Raw genomic sequence first — 16,782 nt, forward strand, 5'->3', positions numbered from 1 at the left:
AGAAGCAGGTGGTTGCTTTTCATGTGTGCTCTGACCGGGGATTGAACCTGTGACGTCTGCATGTTGGGCAATGCTCTATCCACTAAACCAACCTGCCAGGGCCACATTTAAGGTTCTGAAGTTAGTCTAATATGTGTGATGTAGGTGATCAAGCCCCCCCCCACCCCCACCCATGGAGGTAAATCAGACTGTAACAAGGGGGATGTTTCTCCACGTAATCTGGGTGAGCTCTTCCAGGCCACCTGGCTGGTGTTTGATGGAGGCTGACTAAGCCTGTTACGCTTGGTGCCCAGGATGAAAGGCTGAGTAAAGCTCAGCATTGATACCTAGATACTGAAAATTATCTTCTTTCATTACAAAATGAGTGCTTTTATAATGGCATGTGTAATGTATCATGGGAAAAACAAAGAATGAAAAATTGATAAGTAAAGATTTTTAAATGGGGCCTTTGAAATACTTGAGAATTGAAAATAGGACCATGGTAACTCAAGGGAAAGGAAGTTTTAGATCTTCACCTTCCTCTTCAGATTTCACACTCTTCCCCTTTTCTCTCCATGTGGAAGCTGCATGCAAGGGGGACGTTTAATCGGTAAAAACTGAGTCATAGATTAGACTTCCACAAATAGTACACGGCTGTCTCTATCTTAGCACCTCTCGTGAGGCTTTCACAGCGCACCAGGGTTAGAATTACAGAATTCATAATCCCTTTGCTGTTTCAGCATCTGTTGTGGGTTAAATTGTGTTCTTCCAGAAGATAAATCCTCGTCCTGGCACCTGTGAATGTTACCTTTTTAAGAAGTAGGTGGTTTTTTTAGATGTAAGGATCTCAAATGAGATCATTCTGGACTTAGGGTGGGCCCTGAATCCAGTGACTTGTGTGCTTATTCAAGGAAGAGGAGGGGCTCTTTAGCCCTGGTTGCAGAAGCAGGATGCTGAAGGGAATGTTACTGTTTAGAAAGCCCCAGAATAAAATACGTTGTGCTGCTGCTGTGGCTCAAAGGCCTACCACCTTTAGACGTTCACCTGTGGCAAGCATGGCTACCCTGCCAAGCTGAAGAAGTGTACCTGGAGAGGGCCAAGGCTAAATGAGAAAACACTGTTGGGACTGGTGGGATGAGGCTGGTAAAAATTATACACCATTTATTCAGGCGTGGATTCCATAAAGGAACAATACCTAAACCCAGGAGGGCAGCTGTTACAATATCCAGTTTATTTTAAAGTTTTTGATGATTGGTCATGCAATAAATGTTCTTGTTAAAAAAAAAAAGAAAGAAGGAAAAGGGAAGTTTGAGACAGAAAACACAGAGAAAAAGGCTATAGGAAGACAAGGCAGAGATTAAGAGTGACACGGCCACAAGCTAAGGAATGCTGGGGGCCACCATATGTTGTAAGAAGCAAAGACTGCCTGGTACCTCTGGAAGGAGCATGGCCCTGCCAACACCTTGGTTTGAGACTTCTGGCCTTCATAACTGAGAGGACAGATTTCTATTGTTTAAGCCACTTAGTTTGTGGTAATTTTTGTGGTGACTGTAGAAAACTGATAAAACATTTATCTGAAAATATTCTTTGAACACAAGCAGTGCTTCAGGATAAAAGATTACACGAAGAATGGAAGATAAGCATCGAAAATATGGCACAAACGAAAAAACCGCTCATACACATGCACTTTATATTTTGAGTAAAGGCTGTAATTCTAAGAACATACTACTCTAGCAGGTATGAAACAAGAAGTCACACTTCCTGAGTGAATACCAGTGGTTCCTTGAGCAAACCCAGGTACTCTGGTCAGTAGCCAACTTGCAAGGTTTGAGTGAGGTGTTAATCCAGAGTGGCCACCAGGGTTTCTGCTAGCAGACTAAATCGTTTTATCCTGTAGTTACAAATGGTAATAACAAGTGAACAGGAATAACATATTAATGAGATTTGTAGTCAGCTATAAAGTCCTGTGGTGCGGTCATTCTGACTTCACCACTGTGTGTAGATGTCCCACATCTCTCAAAGCATTAGCACAGTAACCATTTTTAGGTCAAGGTGAAAATGTAAGAGAAACAACCCTTGGGACTGCAAGGAGGTGCCTGTGGCTTCATGGTGACATTTCTCTTTTATGAGGTATCCCACATTTTGATTCAGTGTTTATTAACTTAAAGACCCTCGGGGAGTTTAGGTCAAACAATGGTTAGAAATTTGGGTTTGGCTGTGCCCACCACATCAAACTTTCTCAGCTCCTTTTTCATTACAATCTTGCTAGCCTTCTCTTCAGGCCTGGCTGTGATCAGGGTGGGTGGTTCTGGGGGCAGAATGCTTTACCAGAGACTAGGCTGCTCATGGTGTGCGCTGACCGCAGGCAGCAGGCCTCAGGAACCTGTACGACAGAAGGGAGACTTGAACATGGAGGTTTGAATGATACCTTCAGGACTTGAAGAGCTTCAGATGTATTAGTAGGCATGGCTCCTACCTCCCCACTGCCAGAAATGGGTTTCTTATCTTACGGGTTCTGTAAGAAGGATTGTAACTTAAAATCATCCAGCAGGTGAGAAATACCCTGACTTAAAGTAAATCTGCAGCCATGTGGTGCTTTAGTGCTAGATGTGGGCTGGAAGTCAGTCTCCTAAACAACAGGGTTTGGTGTTCTTCTGTTAGGGCATCATTTGACCCCAAACTCCCAAATAATTGAAATGCTGCCAATCAGCAAATCATCCTTGTCATATTTCTCCAGTGAGTTTTTCTAAAGCAATGAATGGAAGCATTTATTTATTTATTTGGTAATTGAGGTCCTAGGTAGGCACCTCTCTCTGTAGGTGAAGTTCCAGCGGGTGTGAGGCAGCCAGGTTTCCTTTACTCATTGCTCTGCCATCTGCTTCAAGCCCAGCCACAGGAAAGAGAGATAGGGTTTGGGACATGCCTGTCCTCATGAAGAGGGTGGCATCAGAGCTGTGCCTGCTGTTCTCAATTCCCATGCTTCATTCCTGATAACGAGGCCTAACCGAATTGCTCGAGTGTCCATGGAAGGCATGTCACCAGTGAAAGTGTGAGGTTTCGCTTATTCCCGAGACAGAATGGTACTGAGGAGGGAGGGGTGACTGCATTTTCTCCTGCAATATGTCAGCTTATAGGTCTCCTCCTGCTTCATACTGATCACTAAAGGAGTGAGCTTCACTTCATGGTGTGTTAACTATTAGGATTTAAAGTGTTTTCACTATATCAGCCCTCAGGTTCTCTGGCCTTCTCTAATGTGGCATTTTGTAATTCCATATTGTTGCGTCTCTGGACCTGTGCAGAAGGGTATGCTTGCTGAACATGGTGTTGTAAACAGTATTTTAGGAGTCTGTCAGACTTGTGGGGAAGAGTACTCTGTTTTGAAGGACTTGAACACTTCTTTTGTTTGTTTAATCACCATGGCTTGGTTGTGTGTGGCCAACTGCAGTATCTATTCACCTGATACCACTTGTTTCTGTTTGAAGGGGAAAGGCGTGGCCTGGTAACTTCACCTGTAGTTAATTAACGGCTAGATGTTCAGGGAAGAACTATAATTGTTCTTGACCCGAGACCAGGTAGGGAACTGGCCTGTGGACAAGAATGTTTCAAAACAGACTTCCATTTTTGCAAGGAAATGGCACTGAATGGCCTCAGGTTTCCTTCTGGTTTTAAAGTACATTGCATAATTTAGCTCAGAAATTATAGCACTAAGAGGGATTGATAATAACTGCATTCTAGCCTGTAGATTTGGGGAAGCCTCTGTTTACCCAATTTGTCTGTAAAATAAGTTATGAAATTATAACTATTGATAGTTAGTTAGTTACAGCCTGTTCTTTAAATCCTGTTACACGTTTGTTTGGCACTTGTGGTCAAGCACAGTCAGGAGCCTACACACTTGGGTGACCCCTTGTAGTTATCAGGGATGGTCACATGATTGGCTGCTTCCTTCCAAATACTCATTGTCTTGACATTGGAGGGTAGCTGAGGCTTTGCCATTGAGACCTCCAGAGCCTTTGGTCTCACAGCACCTTCTGCGTTTCCGAAGCTCACAGACCTTATGTCCTCACAGAGGATGTAATCCTGGTTGCATCCTGATTTCCCCTGAACTGCACCAGGCAAAGACTTCCTTATACATTGTTGGTCAAATAAGTTTGTAAATATGATATATAGGTTTGCTTGCTTATAGTTTGCATTGGGTGTGGGGGACAGGCTGTAAGCAGGCAGGGTTGTTATACCCTAAGGCTTAGTTTTAAGACTAAGCCTTTCCCACCCTAAGTGACTTTGTATTAGAGAGTTCCTTGTTTGTATATTGGATTAAAGGTTTTGATTTCTACACTGTAAAATGGGGCAGACCGGGAGCTTGCTCTCTCTTGGTTCCTGAGATTAGCATTAGAGAGGAGAACAGAGAAAGGCCACATGGAGGAGAGGAGAAGCAGCCAAGATGGCAGAGTGCTGAAGGAGAAGTCAGTTTGTGCAGAGAGAAGGAGATGGGGAACAGAGGTGAATAAGGCTGGTGAGGTAGAAACCTTTGATTCTAGGAAACTCAGATAAGTCAGTGGCTTTGGGAGCCCTGAATGGAAAGGGCAGTGTTTTCCCACTGTGTGTATTTCTCGCCCTCCAGGTGCAAGCTAGGATAAAGATGATTGGCCCACCAGTTCTTGGCTCTGTTTTATTACCGTCTGTCTGAATCAAATGCGAACCTGCTTGGGCCAGGCGGCTGTGATGGTGGCCGTGGCTACTGGCCCTACACACATCATGTCAAGTTTCTTTTGATCCAGATATGCCCGGTGGAAGCAGCGTCTCTGCTGTTGTCTGGCATTGCTCCTGTCTGATTGACCACTGGAATGTGCTCTTGGGATGGCAGACACTTTGGATGGGGGCTCCAAAAACACTGGGCCATGACTTGGTTTCCAGCACGTACAATGCCCTGTTTCTGTACAGTTGTAGAAACCATTCCTTTTATTAATTTACTTATTTATTACCATGATTTTGAACTCACAGTGACACTCTGCCTTTCTGCCCTCTAAAGCACACTGGTCAGCCCTCTTAGAGTTACATTCCTGATACCCTGGTATTTTTCCCTTTTTTGTCATTAAGTTCTGATAAGAAAAACAATTGTGAAATGGGTGTTCGGTGTTTCTTCAATAAATGAAGCCAGAATCTTTCCAGAATCTCTAGGTGTTTGTCCCCAGGAGTCCAAAAGCTATTTTGAATCCCTTCCATAGCAAATAACCAAGGAACCAAGGACCTAATAAGCTCATCTCCCACTTCACTTGATATCTGAGAAATGCATTAGTTTCCAACACCTTTTAATCCATTGTTGGCATGTCATATCTAATCATGGCAGAACAGTTTCGCTGTGGAATGAAATGCCATCCACAGTAGCAGGCCAGGAATGTCTGGGCTGTCATTTATATGTGGCTATCGCTTGGCCTGGCAGATGTGCCAATCTTGGCCACAGGGGTCTTTCAAGGTAAGAACCAAGTGGCCTGGCATCGTTTGCAAAGCTTTCACAATACTGAAGTGTAGCATGTATCACAGAGACTTAATAGTTAGTGAGGGCAGGGTGTCAGGAGAACAACCTGCCATTTCTAGTGAGTGGTAAATAAGAATTTACTTGTTAGCCAGAAAATACTACCTTTCTCTCCCTATCAGGGAGAACTTGCCATTTAAAAATAATAGCAACAAAGATCTTAAAAGATTTGACTTAGGTTAATGATGTGTCCCGGGCTACATGACGGAAGAAAACTGAAACGGCCAGTTGTTGCCTCTCTAATGCTCTCCCACCAGTACACTTACCAACATTTCATCCCTTTTGTCAGTATTTATGATATTTCTCATGTTTTTCTTTTTTTTCCCCCTATTATTTTCCTTTTATACTATGTAGTCAGCTACTTTATACCTAAGTGTGAGTAAAATACAGTGTAATCAGCCATCTCTGTTGAGAAGTAACTTTTGTGTCTTTTAAGGGAAAAGGGGGGGGGGGCCCCAGTCACCTAAACAATGAAGAGGCTGATTTGTTGTGACAGTAACTGTCTTTGGATGAACACTAAGTATTGGTAGTATTTCCTCTTTCTCCCTTCTTCATTTCCACCTTCTCAGATTAAAACATTCTCATGCTCTGTAAATTGGAAGTAAAAATTAAAAAAAAAAGAAATGAAGTTTTAATTAAGCAGCATTCATTGTATGCAGACACTGATGGTGCTTAGCAGACCCTGGGGTGCACTGTGGACGGCAGGGAGCAGAGGCTGGGAGTGCGGATGCCTGGGTGTGGGAAATGGGGTAGTACGTTTCCATTCTGTGTAGAAGAGAGTTTATAGACCCCAGAGATATTTGTGTGTTGAATTGCTCTGCCCAGCTTTTAGAGACCTTAGACTTTGATATGACCCATTTCAGGGCAGTGTGACTCCTTCCTGCTCGTTTTCACAAAGATGTCCTGTGACAGGTGTGCACCTCGGAACCTGTTGACCATGTTTGTTCCTGTTTCCAGTGTTTTAATCAGGTTTCCAGGTCACTTGGAAACATAGGAGGATATGAAGAAACAGCTGAGTTGCATCTGTGAGGGATGCAGCACAAACTGTGGGGCGGGGTGGGGGGGTTGATTGGGGGGGGTTGTGGTGGCTTTACACCTGGGACCTGCAGTGACATTTTTGCAAGTGAGCATTATTGCTGTTTTTCACCCAGCCCCACCATGGGCGAGTGTCAGCGTAGTGATTCCTGACCTAGGGTATTCATGAGGACTCGCTGTTGTGGGTCCTTGAGCAGGGAATGGAGTCACATGTGTGGACAGTGGAGGTCTCTGTGGGGATGAAGTTGGGTGTCAGATGGGTGAGGAACAGGGCATGTGACAAAGAGCCATCCTGTACTTGGAAATGTTTCCGTGCCTTAGCTGTGATATGCCATTAATATCCGGTCTCCATCTGTGCAGCACTCCTAGCTCAAAGTTTGTCATGCATAGATACACAGTGTGTATCCAGCAAAAAGTCATGTGTTACCTGAATCTAAAATATGAACTACAGTGGGTTTTGCTACGGATAAAATTCTCAACAGTGGATTTTCTTTTTTTATTGTAAATACACACAACACCCAATTTACTATCATAACCATTTTTAAGTGTATAGTTCAGTGATACTGAATACATTCACACTATTGTGCAGCCATTAGCACTGTTCATTCCCCTGTAACTCATTTAATCTTGTAAAACTGAAACTCTATGCCTATTAAATAATAAATCCTCATCCCCTTCCCCTCATCCCCCGAAATTCTTTCTGTCTGACTTTTACTACTTTGTGTACCTTATATCATATAAGTATTAATAGAATCATATCGTATTTGTCTTTTGTGACTAATTTCTCTTAGCATAATGACCTCAAGTTCATCCATGTTGTGGCATTTGTCAGAATTTCCTTCCTTCGTGTATACATCACATTCTGTTATCCATTCATTCGTTGATAGATCCTTAGATTAATTCCACTTATTAGCTACTGTGAATAATGCTGCTATGAACATGGGTGTACAAATATCTCTTTGGGACCCTGTTTTCAGTTCTTTTGGGTATGTACCCAGAAGTGGAATTGCTGGATCACAGTGGATTTTTTTTTTTTTTTTTTTTTTTTTTTAGCAAGAGAGACAGAGATGAGAAGCATCAACTTGTAGTTGCGTCACTTTAGTTCGATTGTTTCTCATACATGCTTCAACTAGAGGGCTCTAGCCAAACCCAGGACCCCTTGCTCAAGCTAGCGACCTTTGGGTTCAAGCCAGCAACCTCGCACTCAAGGTGGTGTGACTGTGCCCCAGCCAGCTACCAGGGTTTTGAACCTGAGACCTTAGCGTCCCAGGTTGACGTACAGTACACGGTGGGTAGCACCCACTGTGCCACCACCAGTCAGGCCGTATGTGGATTTTTATGTGGATAAGTTCTTAAATTTCATCTTTTTCTTTTAAGGTGGACTTAATTTCCTTATTGACTTACTGCCGTAAAGGTGAAAGACTGTGGCTCCAGGCTGACCATGGTGTTGCTATCATAACATTTCTTACCCCTCAGCTGACACTTAACCCAGTTTCAGAAATGCTATCAGTTGGCCCACATTTATCAATCTGGTTTAGTCTTGCCTTTTATATTTGTGTTTTCATCTGTATTTTAGCCATGTAGTTGTCTGCTATTCTGTGGAATGTTTGTCATAGAATTCTATTTTGTCAAAGTTACTGCCAACACTTCCTGACTATAAGGAGAAAGAGTTAAAACCAAGTCCTGTCCTTTTATTCTTGTTTTTTTGCTTACTTGCCCCCCCCCCCCCCCCAAATCACACCAGAAGTACAGAGATCATTTATTTGGGGACAGGTGTGTAATGGATCCCACCTCTGAGCAGTGTCTCAAAAGGTGCCTAGCAGAATGGAGAGGAAGAGGCAAGAAACTTTGGAGAGTAAATACTAGTTTGCTTCTAGAATGTGGATTTTGGTATTTTGATGTGTCTTTTGGAAATTAATTTGTGTAGAAAGAGTTAAGGCCATGAGTGTAGATGCATTCTTGAAAGTAGAGAATTCAGAGAAAATGTACTTTTATTGTTAAATCCATTGTATTTGGCATACTTTGGTGAAAATTTTACTTCTAAAAAATGTCATAAAACTAATTTTATTAAAGTTTATTTTGAATTAAGAAACTTGATGGCTTTTTGTGTCTTGGTGAGTGGGACTGGGTGTATGAAGAATAATGGATATTATTATACAGGTGTCACATGTTGGTCCTTAGCTGTAGGTGGGTGGGCAGGTGCAGTTGTATGAAAAGCATTTCATGGTGGTATAAATATAAACATCTGGATTATGCATTTAGAATAAAAACAGGATATAGCATCTTCATGCCTCCAACGAACTTTCCAAATAGAAACTGAACTGCTCTAGGTTGATGGCAGCTACTGGGGCCTATTTGCACAGCACACCTTTCATGAAAGGAGTTTACCGTATTCTATATTTTCCTAAATTTTCTTTATATTTGACAGTTCACATCCTAGTTCATTCTTATTTCATGTAAACTCTTACAGGTTTCTATAAGCTCTGTAGTCCCCTCTCTGTTGTTCTTCTTTTATTCAATATGTAAATTTTCAAAATACAAAACAATTGGTGTCAGCAATTAGGGAAATTCAGAGCACCCGGTTTTACAGAGAAATGAGCGCATGGAGCAGGGGCGTTCTTTCTCAGCCATGGTGGGTGACATGACCAGCCAGCAACTCATCCAGAGCTTCTTGAAAGTGCAGGTTTCTGGGTCCAGCCCCATTCAGTCAGAACCGGAGTCCATCCAGTTTGAGTTTTAGAACTTCTGATCTAGACAAGTCATGTCAACCTTTGTGTCTAGATTCCTGGACTAAATATACCTGACATCAGATAATTGTGAGAATTAAATATATGAGCTGCCTAGTTTATAACAAGTGCTCAGAGTTGGTTCTGTTTTCCTGGCTTTTCTTTTTCAACTTATAAAGCACTTTTAAGGTCTGTTCTCCTGCTTTTACTTACCTCTCATTGGTAGGAAAGCAAGATAGCCATTTTCACGAACAAGTGAAGAAATGGCTGAAGCTTTTGCAGTGGCTATGGTCCCTTTCACAATGTTCTGTCAACTCATCTTGCAGTTGACATCTCACAAGCTTTGTTGCTGTGAATGAGAAATAATGTGGACCTTTGCTAATTTCTCTAGTAATTAGTATCTCACCTGTACTGCTTTCTTTCCCTCCCTCCCTCCCTCCCTCCCTTCTCTCTCTCTCTCTCTCTCTCTCTCTCTCTCTCTCTCTTTCTCTCGCTTTCTCAAGAGAGAGAGACAAGGACGGACAGACAGGAAAGGAGAGAAATGAGGAGCATCAACTCATAGTTGCAGCACCTTAGTTGTTCGTTGATTGCTTTCTCATATGTGCCTTGACCCGTGGCGGGGGGTGGGGGGGAATGGCTGCTGTTGCCAAGCTGTGATCCCTTGCTCAAGCCAGCGACCTTTTGGGCTCAGGCCTGCGACTGTGGGGTCCTATGATCCCATGCTCAAGCCGGCCATGCTCAAGCTGGATGAGCCTGCGCTTGATCTGGTGACCTCAGGGTTTCAAACCAGGCCGACACTCTATCCACTGCACCACCATCTGGTCAGGCATCTGTACTGTTTTCTATTGTTGTCCATCAGAACCTATTTATTTTCAGTATAAGGACATCAGCCTTTGTAATCCCTGGAGGATTTTTGTCTATGTTTATAAACATTTCCTTCAAAAACTGCATTCTGAACAGCAGTTCGTGACTTGGAATGGCTTCTCTAAGTCAAGTTTTATTTCAGTTTTAGGAGCTTTAGAAATTGAAAATAGAAAATGTAACATTTTAATATGTTTTAAATTTGATATAAAATGATTTATCAATTGAGATATGCTTTAATTTTAAGAACCATAGCTCATTAAGAATGGTTTTGTGTGTTTTAGACTCGATTGTCTTTCGTAAGGATGTCTTGTTTATGCTACCCAAATCACAGGTTTCTGAAGTATTTTTAATATGTCAGTGCCACGTTATCTTAGTCACAATATCCTAGATTCATTCTTGATCGTCTACCTTTGGAAATGTAATTCTGTCTTAAGCTTTATATGCAGACCATCTGGATTGCCTCAAACAAATCTGCAAGCCCACTTTCTTATTCTTTTAAAAAAATATTTTTTATTGAGATAAGTTGACATATAACATTAGTTTATGGTATACAATATAATGATTCAATGTATGTATATGTTGCAAAATTGTCACCAAAATAAATCTAGTTAACATCCTTCACCATGCATAGTTATAGTTGTTGTTGTTTTCTCTTGGTGAGAACTTTTAAGATTTACTTTCTAGGCACCTTTCAAATATACAGTACAGTATTATTAACCAGAGTCACAATGCTGAACATTAATTACCCAGGACTCATTTATTTTATAACTGGTTGTTTCTTTTAACCCCCTTCACCCATTTCACCCACTTCACCCACCCCCATGCCTCTGGCAACCACCAATTTGTTCTGTTTCTGAATTTGGATTTTCTTTCTTTCTTTAGATTCCACACAAGTGAAATCATATGGTATTTGTCTTTCTCTGCCTTTTTTTTTTTCTCTGCCTTTTTTCATTTAGCACAATGCCTTTAGGGTCCATCCATACTGTTGCAAATGGCAAATAATATTCCATTGTGTGTATGTGTGTGTGTTTGTGAATCACATTTTATTTACCCATCATGCTTTGATGAACACTTAGTTTATTTCTGTGTCTTGGCTATTGTAAATCATGCCGCAGTGAACATGGGATTGCAGATATCTCTTCAAGATACTGGTTTTATTTCCCTCAGAGATAAACCCAGAAATGGAATTGTTGGATCATATGATAGTTCTATTTTTAATTTTGGGGGTATCTTCCATAGTGTTTACTATAGTGGTTTCATCAGTTTACATTCCAACTAACAGTTCTTTTCTCCACATCCTCACCAACACTTGTTATATTTCGTCCTTTTAATAATAGTCATTCTAATAGGTGTAAAGTGATTCCTGATGGTTAGTGATGTTGAGTGTCATGTACCTGTTGGCCATTTGTATGTCTTTGGAAAAATATTCAGATCCTTTGCCAATTTTGTAATTGGAATGCTTATTTTGTTTTGCTACTGAGTTGTATGAGTTCTTTATATATTTTGAATATTAACCACTTAACAAGTATATATATGATTTACAAACCTTTTCTCCCACTCCATAGGTCACCTTTTCATTTTGTTGTTTTCCTTTACTGTGCAGGAGGTTTTTAGTTTAATTTAGTTCTAGTTGTTCTTGCTTTTGATGTCAAATTTAAAAATCATCACCAAGACTGATGTCAAGGAGCTTACTCCCTATATTTTATTCTAGGAGCTTTATGATTTCAGGTCTAACTCAAAATTTTGAATCTATTTTGAATTAATGGTTTGGTCTCATTCTTTTGCATGTGGCTGTCCACTTTTCTTAACACCACTGATTGAAAAGACTGTCCTTTCTCCATTATATATTCTTGGTTCCTTGATTGTAAGTTAATTAGCCATATTAGGCATGCGTTTATCTCTGGCCCTTCTGGTCTGTGTGTCTGTTTTTCTGCCACTACCTTATGTTTTGATTATCATAACCTTGTACAGTCAGTCGCTTGATATCAAATACCGTGATGCCTTTGGTTTTGTTCTTTCTCAAACTTTCTTTGGCTATTCAGGGTTTTATACAAATTTTAGTGGTTTTATACAAATTTTAGGATTGTTCTATTTCTTTTAAAATGATGTTAGAATTTTGGTTGGTTGCACTGAATCTATTGGTTACTTTACATATTAGGGACATTTTAACAATACAATTCTTGCATTCCATGAGCACAGAATATTTTTTTTTGTTTATTATGTTCAGTTTTTTTTCTTCAGTGTCTTATAGTTTTCAGTGTACAGGTCTTTCAACTCCTTGGTTAAATTTATTTCTAGGTATTTTATTATTTTTGATACAGTGTAAATGAGATTATTAATTTCTCTAATAGGTTTTTATTAGTGTATAGAAATGCAACTAATTTTTCTATATTTTGTATTTTGCACATTTACTGACTTTGTTTATTCTAACAATTTTTTTGGTGGAGTTGTTAGGCTTTTCTGTATATAATATCATGTTTTCAAAAAGACACAGTAAATGTTGAATATCATCAAGTGGGCAGGTTTTAGAATTTCTGAGTGAAAGTGATTATTTAAATAAAAATTTAGAAAGGGAAGAGGTAATGCATCCTTAGTTTAAAAAATGAATAGGACTTAAAATTTTAATCTCCATGTAGAATTGGCTGATAGGAATCGGCTTCAGAGCGCAGTTGTCAGTGAGTTTAGTATGACTGTCAGATTTTGTGTGTGTGTGAGCGTATGTATGTGTGTGTGAGTGATAGAGAAAGAGAAACAGAGAGGGACAGATAGGGACAGGCAGGAAGGGAGAGAGATGAGAAGCATCAGTTCTTCTTTGCAGCTCCTTAGTTGTTCACTGATTGCTTTCTTGTATGTGCCTTGACTGGGAGGCTATAGCAGAGTGAGTGACCCCTTGCTCAAGCCAGCGACTTTGGGCTCAAGCCAGCAACCTTGGGCTTCAAGCCAGTGATCTTTGGGCTCATACTAGTGACCAGTGGGTCATGTCTGTGATCCCATGTTCAAACCAGCAACCCCGCACTCAAGTTGGTGAGCTCACTACTCAAGCTGGATGAGCCCGTGCTCAAGCTGGCGACATTGGGGTTTTGAACCTGAATCCTCCGCGTCCCAGTCCGACGCTCTATCCACTGCACCACCACCTGGTCAGGCATGACTATCAGATTTTTAAAACTTTATTTTCTGTCTTACATTAAAAAATTTACTTCTAGCCCTGGCCGGTTGGCTCAGCGGTAGAGCGTCGGCCTAGCGTGCCGAGGACCCAGGTTCGATTCCTGGCCAGGGCACATAGGAGAAGCGCCCATTTGCTTCTCCACCCCTCCGCCGCGCCTTCCTCTCTGTCTCTCTCTTCCCCTCCCGCAGCCAAGGCTCCATTGGAGCAAAGATGGCCCGGGCGCTGGGGATGGCTCTGTGGCCTCTGCCCCAGGCGCTAGAGTGGCTCTGGTCGCAACATGGCGACGCCCAGGAGGGTCGCAACATGGTGACACCCAGGATGGGCAGAGCATCGCCCCCTGGTGGGCAGAGCGCCGCCCCATGGTGGGCGTGCCGGGTGGATCCCGGTTGGGCGCATGCGGGAGTCTGTCTGTCTCTCCCTATTTCCAGCTTCAGAAAAATGCAAAAAAAAAAATTTACTTCTAGTCTGATTCACATTTAAGTTACAGTGATCGTATTTTATGATGATGTGGGTAATTGTAAGATTTTTTTGTTGTCTCATACTGACTTTTCAGCCCCTCTTTCAAATCTGATTCTGGACTATCAGCATTGCCTCCTTCTACATTCTTGCTTTTGCACAGCACATTTAAGTTTTTAGAAACAGAAGTTCATCTTCAGCCACATCTAGAAGCAGTTGATTGTTCAGATTAGCACCAGATCAGTTCCAGGGGTATCTGTGGTCCCCCTCCCTGGTGTACAAGCTACTCTTTCAAGAGTTTCAACATAGAAATTAAAGCCTATGGCTGGGGGTGTCCAGAATGTCCAGAGTCATGGTTGGTATAAGAACTAGGACAGGAGCCTGACCTGTGGTGGCGCAGTGGATAAAGCGCCGACCTGGAAATGCTGAGGTTGCTGGTTCGAAACCCTGGGCTTATGGGAGTTGATGCTTCCAGTTCCTCCCCCTTCTCTCTCTCTGTCTCTCTCTCTCCTCTCTAAAAAAAATATGAATTAAAAAAAAAAGTTTGCCTGACCTGTGGTGGCGCAGTGGATAAAGCATCAACCTGGAAACGCTGAGGTTGCTGGTTCAAAACCCTGGGCTTGCCTGGTCAAGGCACATATGGGAGTTGATGCTTCCTGCTCCTCCCCCCTCCCTTCTCTATAATAAATAAATAAAATCTTAAAAAAAAAAAAAAAAGAACTAGGACAGGAGACAAGACCATTTCCAGGCTGCATTTGTAACTGGATGCAGGCAGAGAAAGAGTGTTAAAGAAAATAAGAGATCATTTTTGTCCTCGATGCACTCACAGGCATGTATGTGAGAGGGTTAGATTTCTTTGGGTGACAAGTCCTGATTGAAACTGGCTTTGACAGTGAAGGTGAAGTATTAGGCCCCTGAGAGGCTCTGCTACCTTGCTGTCTAAATGATACCTCTTCTGAGAATTGTGATTTGTGTAGTGGTCAGAGTGGCTTGTCCATCTTGTGTGTCTTTGCAACGGAATATGGCTCTGGTCAGGAAAGACATGCCTATTTTGTTTATCAACACAGCCAGTGCCTGTGACAGAGGCCACACTCAGTAGACACGAGGATGAATTTGTGATTTTATGAGTGGATCACTAGCCTGCAAAGTTCGAAGTGATTCAAGTTTTAAACTTGACTCCATATAGTGGCTCAGTGTTACTACCCAGCCCTGGCTCTGTCTCCGGTTTGCCATCCATGATGCTCTCTCTCCCAGGCATGTGCCCCGCCTCTTCCATATTCACCGCACAGCTGCAGAGCCCCAGAACATCCAGCCAGGCCCCAGACAGCCTACTGTGGGGAAAGCAGAGTGACACCTCAGGGCCAGCCAGACCCTGTGGTTATGAGAGTACCCAGTGCTGGTCACCACTGGCCTGGGTTCCCTGGGCCAGTGATCACAACAGGGGCTGAATCAGAAGATTTGTGCTGCAGGGGAGGATGACTGTCAAGGAAAAATCTGCCTGTTATTAGCAAAACAGATGAGGAAGTGGTTCTGGTTAAGCAGATTGTGCAGTTCAAAACTAGCTCTGTGTGCAGAACCTGGGCTCACAGATCCATGTAGGTTTTCCAGGAAGAAGACTGTTGATGTAGGAAAAATATTGAAATAGGCTTTAGACCAGTGGTAGTCAACCTGGTCCCTACCGCCCACTAGTGGGCATTCCAACTTTTATTGTGGGCAGTAGCGGAGCAACCAAAGTATAAATAAAAAGATAGATTTAACTATAGTAAGTTGTTTTATAAAGATTTGTTCTGCCAAACAGCGAAAATCCGACATAAAGTACTTGGTAAGTAATTATTATTATATGCTTTAACTTGCTGTAACTCTGCTTTATAAATTTTATAAAGTTACTTCCCTACTTTATAAATCACCATTATTATGGAACCGGTGGGGGGTTAGAAAATTTTACTAACAGAGATACAAAAGTGGGCAGTAGGTATAAAAAGATTGACTACCCCTCTTTAGACAAACTTAGTGGATCGATCTAAAATGAACCTCTTCCTCCTCCTCCTCCTCCTCCTCCTCCTTCTCCTTCTCCTCCTTTTAATAGTAATAACTGCTTCCTTGAAGGGGAAAAGGAAATGAGGATCAGGTTGTTGGAATCAGAAATTAACTTTTATCCAAGGAAGGAAGAACAGGGGTTTTAGACCAATTCCAGAGGCTTCTGCTAGAACAGAGAAGTAGCCATCCCTCTCTCTAGGACCGTGAGAGTCATCTGTTTGTAAATTCCTAACTTTCTGGATATTTAGTTTTCCATCAGACTCCGCCCTTGAGGGGGGCAGCTTGCTTCTGGACATATGTGGCCCCAGACACAAGAAAATGGGTGCTGTAGATTCAGACACGTCGCCTAGGAGTGGAGAGCAGTGGCCTCTGACAGTAGGCTTCAGGGTCAGATGGAAAGTGCTGTTTGGGTACACACAGTTGTCGGGTTTCTGACACCATTAACTTCTGACTGTTAGGCAGTGCAGGGGCAGTCAACAGCATTGCTGCAAGTTCAGTCCTAGGGGTGAAAGAAGGAACGTTGTTTGCAGTCCATTTAGTGGCTGAGCCTGTCCCAGCACTGCAGCCCTTTATAGGATCATATAGAATTACGTAGATGACCTGATTAGGGAGCCAGTGGACACTGTTGATTTTCTTGACCAGTTAAATTCCTTCCCTCCACCCCTAAACCATTCTTGGCAGAGATTGGGGAAGTCTTGGTGTTCTGTTTGAATTTCATATGGGATGTAGGAATAGCACTTGACTCATGTCATGATGTTATATTTCTTTTTAGTTGAATTGCACTGAGGAGGTTTCTAGGTTTCCTTTTGACTTTTACACATCACCCATGTGTTGTAGGACATGCTGGCTTAACTATCGATGAGTATCTGGAAGATGGTTCCTGGTGGTCATTAATAAAGTGACCTTTTATTTATTTTAGTTTGAGAGAGACAGACAGGAAGGGAGAGAGTTGAGAAGCATCAACTCTTTGTTGCGGCATCTTAGTTGTT

The 16,782-nt window shown here is 42.0% G+C and overlaps 1 protein-coding gene and 1 non-coding gene across 5 annotated transcripts in view; both read left to right on the forward strand.

The window, feature by feature from the left end:
• Positions 1 to 16,782, forward strand: part of DIP2C (disco interacting protein 2 homolog C) — a 463,773-nt gene that overhangs the window by 188,869 nt on the left and 258,122 nt on the right. The gene's annotated exons all lie outside the window — the stretch shown is intronic.
• On the forward strand, positions 13,337 to 13,412 carry TRNAA-AGC (transfer RNA alanine (anticodon AGC)). The gene has a single exon. It is a non-coding gene; the product is annotated as a tRNA-Ala (tRNA).

This window comes from Saccopteryx bilineata, chromosome 5 (assembly GCF_036850765.1).
Source record: "Saccopteryx bilineata isolate mSacBil1 chromosome 5, mSacBil1_pri_phased_curated, whole genome shotgun sequence".
Classification (NCBI taxonomy): domain Eukaryota; kingdom Metazoa; phylum Chordata; class Mammalia; order Chiroptera; family Emballonuridae; genus Saccopteryx; species Saccopteryx bilineata.